Below are 10,669 nucleotides of genomic sequence, written 5' to 3' on the forward strand. Positions count from 1 at the left end.
TTAGGCGCGTTTGGACTACCCGTTCCATCAATTTCCCAATACAGGATGTTAGAGAGATTGGCCGTAAGTTTTCTAGCTTGGGGGGTTTGCCCGGCTTCGGTATTAAAATCACGTTTGCCGTCTTCCACTGTTGTGGGAGGCGGCCTCTGTCCCATATGATGTTCATGTATTTGGTGAGCATGCGGATGGAATTATCGTCCAAGTTTCGGAGGACCTTGTTTGTAATGCCATCTGGACCAGGGGCCGACTTTGTTTTTAGGCCTAATATTTCGGCGCGAACCTCCGCTTCCGTGATCGGCGCGTCTAGGGCCTCGTTTGGGGGTCCTTCGTACTCCGGCAGGAGTGAGGTTTTTGTATCTCCTATGTACATATTAATTAATTTTGCCATGAGTTCTCTGTCCGAGCCCTCAAACGTGTGCCTGGCTTTCGTAAGTCTTATGCCCGATTGGGTTTTCGAATTATCAGGGTCAAGCAGGTGTCTGAGTAAACTCCACGTATTAGCTAGACTCATGTTCCCTTCCATCTCGTCACATCTATTGCACCAATTTTGTTCGCAGAGTTTTGCTGCGTAATCCTCAATCTCTTTGTTGTGCCTTGCTATCCTTCTTCTAAGGTTCCTGTTCCATCTTTGTGACCGGAGGCGTTTCTCCATGCCGCATTTCGCTTCCCACATGTGAAGGAGTTTGCTATCAACCGTCGCTGGCGCATCGTCTTCTCGCAGGGTCGTGGTCGCCCTCTCGACTTGTTGCTTAAGTTCCTCCGCCCATTGCTCTATGTTTTGGATATCGCCTTCCGATTCACCATTTTCTCTAATTTGCCTGAACATGTCCCAATCAGTGATCTTGGGTTTTTTGAGGCGACGTGTTTTGACGCCCTTGCTGAGGGTGAGAGCCAGAATAAAGTGGTCGCTGCCTAAATTTTGAGCCGTGTTTTCCCAGGCCGCGTCTCTCGTGTTTTTCCCAAGGGTGAGATCCGGGGTGGTGTCTGCACAGACGCTGTTTCCCACTCTGGACGGGCAGTTAGGGTCCGTCAGGAGGGTGAGGCCAAGTTCGTGTATGTCCTCCCATAGTTGTCTGCCCTTGGGATCGTGTCTATTGTAGCCCCATTCTTGGTGGGCGGCATTGAAGTCCCCTAAGATTATGAGTGTGTTGTTTCCAGCTGCTCTAATCGCCTTGCGGAAGAGGGCGCGGAAACGTGCCTTTCTTTGCTGGGGGGTGCTGTACACGTTTAAGATGAAGAGACTAGCCTTGTCTTTGCGACCGGTGATAATTTCTACTAATACGGCTTCGATATCCCGTGAGTTGACTTCATGCTCGACTACCGCTATATGTCTTTTAACTAGCGTGGAGACGCGAGATTTTTCTCCTCGGTCACTGTGGAACGCTTGATATCCCGATAATTTTGGTGGTCCCTTTCCCGTTTCCTGAAGGGCTATAGCTAAAGGTTTTTCTTCAATCTGCTCTAAGTGCTGCTGCAAGAGCGCTCGCTTGCGTTGGAAACCGCGGCAGTTCCACTGCCACACCAGAGTGTTTTCATTTTTGCTGCGCCTGTCCATTTTGCTGTATTTGAGTAACCGTCTTTCCTAATGTAGTTAGCCTCTCGTTGAAGGCGTTCTGCACGGCAGTGAATTGCGCGAGTTGCGTCTGTATTTGATTCATTGCACCCATTAGTTGGGTGAGGAGGGTCTCGATTCTTTCGAATCTTGCTTCGTACTGAGCATCTCTAGCCTCTAGTTTCTTTTCTACTCTACTTTCGAGTGCCACCAGCGGGTCCGTCTCATCCCCTTTGCGTTTTTGCGGGGGTGGCCTGATTGTTTCAGTAGTCATTTTCTCCCCTTCGTTGTCCCTCGGCTCGGGGCGCGCGATTACTGCCTTCGCAGGCGGGAGAGAGGGCGTCTGTTTCTGTGCCTGTTTTTGGGGTACCGATTGGTTCCTCGGTGGAGAAGGAGGGGTACTCTTTCCCATTTTTAGGTTTTGGATCTCTGCAGTGAGCGTGCGGAGCATGCTCTTGAGTTCTTGATTCTCTTTTTCTAGCTTTTCGATTCTCTCATCTGCCTCTCTATTTGCCTGGGGACTGCTGGCTGTGAAGCTTACCGATTTTCGATCTCCACTCGAACCGCGTCTGCTTGCAGGTGGCCCCCATGGCGCCTTGGGGTCCCGTGTGAAGCGCCCGGGACTGCTGGCCGTGGAGGAGGAGTCAGCCGAGGTTCTCGAGCTAGAGCGCCTTCGCCCTGAGCTGGATCGGCTCCTGGTACCGGAGCTCGAGCGGCGGCGCATGGAGTTGGCGGTTGCTCTTTCCTCCAGTCTTGGGAAGTCTCCCTCCTTGGCTGTGAAATGGTTGTAGTCCTTGCTATTGGATCTGGATCTTCTTCCCGGTGTTCGGGATTCTTCGTCACCCTTCTTGGCTCTCGAGCGGCCCTCGCGTTCGCCGGCCCGTGGTGTATAGGTCATTTTTTGTTGGTCCTGCTGGTCCAGCTTCCTCTCCCATTGTCTCTTTTTGGAGATATATGGGGCCCTATATATTTCCCGGCAGCGTTTGTCGCCGAGAAGGTGTCCTTTTCCGCAGAGCTGACATTTCGGCTCGCATTGGTGGTCCTCTTTAGGGTTTTCTATGCCGCACCCCCGGCACTTCCTATGCGTCGGGTCCGGGCAGACGTCTTCTCGATGTCCCATGCGGCCGCACGCGAGGCAAACCTCATACTTCTTCTTGTATAAGACGCATCTTTGTGCGAAGGGAGATAGATATACCCAGCGCGGCACCTTCTGATCCTCGAATAGGATCAGTATTGACTTAGAGGTCGCTCCCAGTCTTCGAACGCCAAGTACTGTAGGGTTTTCCTTTCTCCTGCGTATACGCTCCAGGAGCTCTTCATTGGAGTAGTGCAGTGGGACGTCGTGCACAACTCCCTTGCCACAGTCTTCAGGCATGGTGGGGTACGCCGTTACCTCGATCTTTTCGTTGTCGTAAAGGACGGTGCGTAAAATCGAGTATCTTCTTCCACGCTCTTCGCTGGTTGTGGCGATTAGTATGGATTGTTGTTTTACGTTTGCCGAGAAGATGTCGTCCTCAGCGTCCTTAGGCTCGATGCCGGCGGCGCGGGCAATTGATTCTGCGAGCTCGATCATTCCTCCTTTTATAAGGCGGTTGACTCCGCCTCGGGGGCGTATTATTATTTTCTCGGCGTCCTTGGGCATCCGCACTGCTTGTCTTTCCACTGACTTTGCCGCCAGTCTCCTTCCGATGGCGGCCTTATGTCCTGTAGTCTGCCGCTTCTCCCCATCCCCGGTAGCGGCCCGGGTTTCATCTCCGAGGGGCACCACGCGGCCCTTTTTCTTGGTGAACCACGTCCCTGTCTTCAATTCTACAGGGTCGATGGTTTCCCCCTCCACACATTCCATCGAGCTATTCATGTTCCTTTGCGGCAAACGCCGCCGAGAAAGTCTCGCCTCTGCTGGGCCTACGAGTAGGCCGAGCGATTAGGCCTAACAATCCCGCGTGGCCGCCGAGAAATAGGCAGATCGCGTGCCTACCTTCGAGAGTTGCGGTCCCCCTAGACTCCTTGTCACGCTGATAGTTGATTCCAACGATGATTTGTGCACTGACGGTCCAAACTTGGGCTAGAGCGGCCGTGTTCGACGGAGCTCATCGAACATGCGTCCGCTCGCTCCGGCTGCCTGGCGTCCGAATCCCCTGTCAAGTCTAAAGTGATGGGTGATGTCATGAAATTAGATGACCTGTCCGTCGTGAAATTCGGGTCGGAGGGCGCGCTCACTGCCCTAATGCGATAGCCCACCCTCTTCGATGACATCCTTGCCACCTCTCTCGGCGAAGGAATGGGACAAGCTCTTGGCCAGTTCAAGAAAACAACGCAGCTGGCCATCGTCACGCGAGCTCAAGAGGCCGCCCCCGACTGGAGGCCACACTGCCTCGCACCAGCCCCAACTAATCAATTCCATTCTGTGGCAATAAAGGTGTAACCACCACCTTAATGTAGCAGCACGCTACGGTGATACCAGCGCTTCTATTATCGAGCGGGTGCTGGTTTGCAAAGCGGATTGTTCCACCAAGAAGCGAGACAATTACATCGCCGTTTCCTTTCTTCAAAACCAATTTTTCGTAGCCCAGCGCTGCGGCATCGGGTCTCAGCGCTTTGCGAACTACACGAAATTCGATCAGAAGCGCCCATGAAGAGTGTGGCGGCAGCACAACGCTGCAGTAACGGAGTTCCATGATCATCTAGCGTTCCTAACATCAAAAAAAGGAAGAAAACGTTGTTTGGTTTGGTGTGAGGGGTTCAACGTCCCAAAACAACTCAGACAATGAGAGACGCCGTAGTGAAGGCTCCGGAAATTTCGACCACCTGGGGTTATTTAGCGTGCTCTCACGTCGCACAGTACACGGGCATCTAGAATTTCGCCTCCATTTAAATTCGACCGCCACGGCCGGGATCGAACCCGCGTCTGTCGGGTCAGCAGCCGAGCGCCGTAACTACTGGGCCACCGCGGCGGCTAAACTTTGTCACGTGGCGCTTCCTTGATGCTGGCGTTGCTGTGGTAGGCAGCAGTGTTCGACCCAGCGTGGCCTCTTTCCCGAACACGAGGTAACGACAAGCGTTTAAGCTAAATATTTAAACTACAATTGCCGTCCGCGCTCATCAAGTGAAACGTGGCGAATGCATTGCCATTCTACTCGGCGCTTTGCCTGAATTTGATAGCCAGCATTAAACACAGGTTGAAGTCAAACGTAGCCGTCGTATAGAGGGGTACTGCAGTAACTTCGATCACACAGGGTTCATTAAATAATTTCGCGTATACATCGAAACGGGGCCGTCGCTGTCAGGCTTTGTTCCCACGTCCTCTGGCTAAGGCACCTAACGCCTGATCACGAAGACACGCTCGGCACCATCCTTACATGAGTGCTGTGACGCGTGCTGTCGCTGTCTTGCAAACGCCACACAACTGACTCTACAGATAGCTCCCCACCAGAACCACCGTCGCTCCTACGGTCGCAGTTGATGCAAAGCACATTTTTCTTTCAGTAGTTCCCCTCACACCTCTGAACTGTCCTTTGTTTGCACGCGGCAGTGGTTAGGCATAGCTGGAGCCCGTCGGCAGGCCCGTGCACATTCCTCTACCTGTGATCGCAACATGGATAGCTTATGGAATGTATAACCTCGGACATGGATGCCTGCGATGATCTTACAATACCACCAAACGCCGGCGTTGGAGATTGCCAGCGAGACGCGTATCAGATATTCCGGCTGAGCTAAGCATGGGCTAGCGTCGCCGACTTCAGTTTTTTTTTTCGCCTCGCACAAAGGGAGACGTCAAAGTTTGGCGGCTCCTCTTTGCCGAGCGAGTGCTACAGTTGTGACCGGCGAACCGTGCATCGGGGCCTCCTTCGAGAGCAATGGCCACCGCAACGACTCGACATAAACTCTGAGATTGGCGCCCGTATGCTGTGCGATGTCAGTGCACGTTAGAGATCCGCAGGTTGTCCGAGTTGATCCGGAGCCCTCCACTACGGCACCTGTTTCTTCCTTCATTCTCTTAGTCCCTGCTTTATACCTACTCTTACGGTCCGGTTCAGGGTTCCGCGGATATGTGAGACAGATATTGAGCCATTCCCCCCCCCCCCCCCCCAAATCCGATTTTTCAGACTGTCGCCTCACATGTGGGCAGTAAAACATACTCCTTACTCCGGGGCTTATCCACGCTAGCACGTGGAATAAAATGAATTAAACGGATGCAATAACAAATACATAGAGACATAGGTAAAAGCCAGAAATGTTGACAAATCGCTACAGCTCTTTATTTGCCGCATTCTGGTGGCTTATTTATGTGGATCTCTGAGCTGAAACCGCGGACTTGGACAAAATGGGAAATGAATGCTAGCAGCATCGTCCCATTTTCTCACTTTGTACGCCCGTGAACTTGGTATGCGCCTCTGTATTTTCTGAACTAGACCCTCTCAGCAAAGCAGCTTCTAGGAATACTTGAGTTTCGAAGCGGAGTCCCACTCCACTTGTTGTCTTCGACTTCCACAGCGCGCGTGTTCGAGACGCGCCGGGACTTTGCGTTCCCATAAGGGGCTGTGGAAAAGCGGTATCGTACGACGATTTCCTTTGGTTCCATAGTTTTTTTTTCTTTATGCGTTCTTGGAGGCAGAAGCGCCGGCACGCGCATGACGTCTCCAAGCGCAGCCAATGACGACGGAACACGTGCAGCTCGCGGAGAAGCATATGAGCGAATCACGGAACGGAACAGGTCACTATAAAAGAGTAACAACGCAGCCTTTTTGCCTTTCTGCAGTGGCTCGGTAGGCTGGCAAGACGTCCGTTCCGGTGGTTGCCATTTGTGTTCGTGGCCTGCTATCTAAATGGGGAAAGGAAAGCGCAAAGACAAGAAGAAAAACGACTCAGCTGGTGGACCTCCAGGTGCGTAGCGAATTTGCTTTCGGTTCTGTGGCCTCCGCCGCTCTCGTTTGGGCGCTCTCGTTTGCGCCAGAGAGAAGTTTCGGCCTTGGTGACGCTTGACGTTGCGAAGGCCTATGACAGCGTGGAGCACACAGTCCTCATTAACAAGCTTGCTCAACTACAACCACCGCATTACCTCTACGCCTGGATTTGTGAATTTCTAAAAGATAGATTTTTCTTCTGTACAGACGGATCTTTTTGTTCTAATACCTATGGTCAATCAAGAGGTGTGCCGCAAGGCTCTGTTCTTTCTCCGCTGCTTTTCAACATATTAGTTCGGGACATCCCCATTCATCCTAACGTTACAGTTCATGTATACGCAGATGATATAGCTTTTTTCGCATCAGCAAAGGATATTCATGTGCTCTACGGGTATTTGCAGGCATATCTGAATGCTCTTGAAGTCTGGTTGGACCAAATCAATTTATCACTTAATGTCAGCAAATGTGGCGTGCTGGTATTTCCACCCGACGCTCCTATGTACATCTAGCTAGCCTACCGCTCCACTCCAATTCCGCAGGTGGAGTCGGTTAAATACCTAGGTGTTACTTATGACCAAAATTTGGACTGGCGACACCATATTAAGTATAATGTTATTAAAGGGGAACGTGCACTGGGCCGTTTGACCCGAGTTGGCAATAAAAAGTTTGGCATGCGTCGTGACACGCTACTGTTGCTCTATAAGGCTTATATGAGACCAATTTTGGAATTTGGTTGCCCCTTGTTCTCTAGTAGAGCGAACTACAAGCTGCAGCCATTAGCCTTACTGGAAAGGCGTGCCCTACGGCTATGCCTCGGGCTCCCAAAATCAGCTTCCAACGCTGTCCTTTATCTGGAAGCCCGTATCCCCAACCTCTATTCCCGCTTCCAACTTCTAACAGTGCGTACTTTCCTCAAGTCTTTTGACCCGGCCCCAGGCGTTAGTATTCCAATTTTTGTATCCCAACCACACCTTTTTTGACTAATCACTGGCCACGTTATCAGCTTCCGCAAGCTAGGTTCACGCAGAATCTGTTAGCTCCGCTTCAGGTTGATCTGATCTCCTTGCAACGAGTTTCTGACACGCAGGCTGATCCCGTCTTCTATTACGACTTTATTTTCCCGTCCCATGCGAAGCATATGCCCGCACATACCCTAAATGGTCTTCTTTCTGAACACCTACAGAATTTTCCACATCGTACTGGTCTCTCCACTGATGCCTCCGGCAGCTGTGGGAAGGCGGCGATTGGCATATATTCGCAGGATCTAGCTTGGAGCTACTCCGTTTGTATCCCTGATTATACTCCTATATTCTTCGCAGAGTTTTTGGCCATTGGTTTGGCTCTTCTCAAAATTCTCAGACATGTCGCACGGGTTCTTATTCTTGCAGACTGCCTTTCAGTTATTGTCTCTCTCCAAAATTAGGAAAAATCTTTCTTGACTCGTTCACTTAGGTTTTTTGTTCCGAGCACAGTGCGCGAGATCCGTTTGGTCTGGGTACCTGAGCATTCAGGCGTCTATTTTAACAAGGTGCCTGATTTATTGGCAAGGTCAGCTCTCAGCGCACCTGTAATATATCCCGTCCCTCACCTCATTCTGTTAGCAGCTTCACGTTTCCAGCGGTTCTAACATATTTCAGCCACTTTGAGTGATCCGTTGCTCAATACCGTGGACTTTCAGCACCTAAAGTACCCATGGAATATCCGGTGGTGTAAGTCAAGGCTTTGTGAAGTGTCCATGACGCTCCTGCGATGTCGAATCCCTCACTTAAACTTGTATTAATGCAGGTGCGGGTTCGCTGCGACAAACCTTTGTGTATCATGCGGGCAAGTTGAATCAATCGATCACTTTCTCCTCTCTTGCCGGCGGTTCGCGGTTCAGAGAAAGCAATATCTGGAGGTTCCTCTCTCGAGACTAGGACTGCCTCTGTCTCTTACAGTTCTTCTATCGTTCGGTGCGAGTGCCAAGGGATTCCCGTTAAGCAGTGTATGCGGCTACCTTCACGATTACATAAGTGCAACTAATCGATTATCTTGTTAGCTATATACAAAATTCTTTCGCATGTCCAAAAAAGGCTAGATTGATTCTATTCCGGATGACTCATACCTCTTGAATTCATTTTATTTTTCCAATTTTTTAAATCTTGATTCAGTCTTCTGACGTTTTCTTCCCCGCGCAAATGCTTCATTGGCATTCTACTCTATACCTTGGCCAATCCCCCCACGTGGGTATGTGCCATATTACTTGAGGAGAAGAAGAAGAAGAAACTGTATCGCATTTTGGACGGGGACAATAACCCCAACATTTATTACGGCGTAACGCTACCGTACTTTAACGAAAGCTACTGCAAGCACCGAGTGGGCATATCTTACTACGTGGAGAAAATGGAGTGTTACCGCACCGTCGGCCAATCGATACTGGAAGATATTGTAATGGGCACGCTGGTGAGGGAAATGCTTGTCGGCATACACGAATTCGACGGATGACTTCCTCTTAGATGATTCTCTGTAAGCCGTAACACTAGCGTAACCCAAGACTACCACCAGCCACACTACCAGCTTATCCGAGAATGACACGCTATTGCTTCGCAATCACCAGGCGTAACCAAGCTAAGCCACGGCCGTTTTTATTTTCCTTTTTATTTTTCCTTTTATTTTATTTTATTTTAAAATATTTTTATTTTTGTTGTTCTTATTCTGTTTTATTTTTTACTTTAATTTACTTTCCTCGCCCAGGTGCTATGTCGGCATCCGTACGTGTCTATCGCGTCGTCGAAGTGTAGCTAATTAACTAATCACAATTCGTCAACCAAATGTTTTCCACAGCAAGATCTCATCACTTACTCTCTAACATTACCAAACTTTTGCAGATCCATGTTCACAGAACGACGTAATCGTGCGGATAATGTTTTGCTGACACGAAACACGCCACATAACCATCTAATGCTTTCGCATTAATAATAAAAAGAACGCCGTGGCATACCAGATCCGCCCGCCGCTACTCCCTCCGGGACTCCTGCGGGTGTCGTACGGAATCCTCGTCCGCCTGTCTACCGCGTTGGCCGCGTCGCCCCATGCGCACAGTTCGGGTACGTTGCTTGGCGCCGGAGGAATAGCGCCCTCAGCCGGGAGACCAAGACAGCCTCTCCGTCGGCCGTCTGGCCCTCCCAGAAGCACGACCCGCCATCCTGGCGCAGGCCTGCCTATGTGCAGAGAGGGTTTGCCTGCTTCCAAGACACAGCCAGCAGCCGAAATCACGGAGCTTCTCAGTATCACTACCGTAAGAGAAAAGAGACGCTGACGTCTGATAACATGCACCTAGGGGACGTCGGGAAATATGAACTCCGTACTAGGCTTGGCTAGTGCTTGGCCGAAGCGATCGAGCCAGCTCCTTAAACACAGCTGCGCTTCGGTGCTGCCGAGAGGACAGATGAAACTATCTCACTTGTACGTCTTTCAGTCCTTTTATAATTTATTGTGAGCAAAGGTATGGTTTTTTATGGGTGTTTTTAACGTGCCAAAGTAACTAAGGTTATGAGAGACGCCACAGTGAAGGGCTGAGAAAATTTCGACCACCTGGGGTCCTTTAATGTGACCAAAGGTTTGGTACCAGCCGTGCATGAAAATTACCAGCGTATTGCCAGGTGCGTTGTCTCAAGGAGTCTAGTTCTTCCTACTGAATCCTCGTTTTCTCGGCCAGTATCCAGCCAAGAAAAATACGATGTTTCGTGTACGTTGTGCGATCTACCGCAACGCCATTTTTGACTCTACAGGTATTCTTGAGAATCTCTGCGATAATAATAATAATAATAATAATAATAATAATAATAATAATAATAATAATAATAATAATAATAATAATAATAATAATTGGTTTTGGGGGAAGGAAATGGCGCAGCATCTCTCTCATATGTCGTTGAACAACTGAACCACGCCTTAAAGAAAGGGATAAGGGAGGGAGTGAAAGAAGAAAGGAAAAAATAGGTTCCGTAGTGGAGGGCTCCGAAATAATTTCGACCACCAGGGGATCTTTAACGTGCACTGACATTGCACAGAACACGGGCGCTTTAGCGTATTTACTCCAGTGTGCTGTGCGGTGTCAGTGCCCGTTGAAGATCCGCCGGTGGCCGAAATTATTCCGGAGCCCTCCACTACTCTCTGTGCTCATCTCTGTGCTAATAATAATAATTGGTTTTGGGCGAAAGGAAATGGCGCA

The sequence above is a fragment of the Amblyomma americanum genome, chromosome 1 (assembly GCF_052857255.1).
Source record: "Amblyomma americanum isolate KBUSLIRL-KWMA chromosome 1, ASM5285725v1, whole genome shotgun sequence".
Lineage (NCBI taxonomy): Eukaryota > Metazoa > Arthropoda > Arachnida > Ixodida > Ixodidae > Amblyomma > Amblyomma americanum.